The following is a 1256-nucleotide window of genomic DNA, read 5'->3' as shown; positions in this document are numbered from 1 at the left end:
CTTCCTTTGAAAACCACCTTGGGGAGGGTTTGAGCCTTTCCCTTGGCTTTTCCAAGAAAAGTTTAGATGGTTCCTCCAACTTGATTTGTAATGAGTGCCATAGGGATTATTCCCTTAATTAACAAATGTAGCATTGACTTACTCATGGGGCTCACTTTGCACATGTCCATGTGGACAATTGGAAGTAGAATGCAAGACACTTGAACAAGTCATGCAAGATTCATTAGATGCACGATGATGAATATGAGTAGGGGAGGAAGATACTTGATTCACCGAATTTTGGTTGATCAAAAATTGATCAAACCTTTGAATAAGGATTTCATCTCAGCGGCTATGTCATTGGGATTGTCAACTTGATATAAGCCAACATTCTTCCTTCCACCTAGGTTTCTACCATTTTTAGAAGATAAGGACCTATGCATGGAATTTTTACTCATACTTTCATACAATTGCCACACATCATTTTCATGCTTATCAAGATAAGAACCACCCATAGATGCATCAACCATACCCTTGTGATTATCCGGTAAACTTTTAAAGAAATATTGGACTAATTGCCACTTAGGTATGTCATGACGAGGGCACTTTCTAAGCAAATCATTAAACCTTTCCCATGCCTCATGAAACATTTCCCCATCCCCTTGAGAAAATTCTCTAATTGAAGTTCTCATGGCATTGGTCTTTGATACTGGGTAGTACTTTTTCAAGAACTCTTGTTGCATTTCTGCCCAAAAGGTTATCGAAAAAGGCCTAAGATTGTTGAACCAATATTTTACCTTGTCTTTAAGGGTGAAAGGAAAAAGTTTAAGTTTTAAAAATTCTTCCGGCATGACTGTTTATTTCATGGTGGAACCCACTTCAAGAAACTCATCCAAATGCTTACAAGGTTCTTCACTTGGAAGTCCATGATAGTTAGGAAGCATTTAAATGGTTTATGGTTTGATTTTATAGTGATGTGCTCTAAATAGAGGCAATTGAATGCAAGTGGATGCATTATATTCATTAGGCACATAATGGTCTCTTAATGTAATGGGAGGATTCACAATTGGTGGTGCTACACAAACACCTTGATTAGCTTGAACCATAGGAGGTTATGGAGCAAAGATTGGTTGAGGCATTCCCAATGGAATTTGGCCTTGTTGTTGTAGTGGAATGAATGGTCTAGGCATGCCTAATGGTACTTGAACATTTTCATGATGCACATTAGGGTAGAGGATGCCTTGTTGGTCTATGTAACCAAGGTCCTCCATATGGTC

The 1256-nt window shown here is 38.4% G+C and overlaps 1 pseudogene; it reads left to right on the top strand.

Annotated features, from left to right (window-relative positions):
- The first annotated feature begins 567 nt into the window (after positions 1-567).
- On the top strand, positions 568-666 carry LOC132275570 (small nucleolar RNA R71; annotated as a pseudogene).
- Positions 667-1256: the final 590 nt, after the last annotated feature.

This window comes from Cornus florida, unplaced genomic scaffold (assembly GCF_030987335.1).
Source record: "Cornus florida cultivar Cherokee Brave unplaced genomic scaffold, ASM3098733v1 CherokeeBrave_3.0.0_Hap2_Chr09, whole genome shotgun sequence".
Classification (NCBI taxonomy): Eukaryota; Viridiplantae; Streptophyta; class Magnoliopsida; order Cornales; family Cornaceae; genus Cornus; species Cornus florida.
This window is presented reverse-complemented; position numbering and strand designations above follow the sequence as displayed.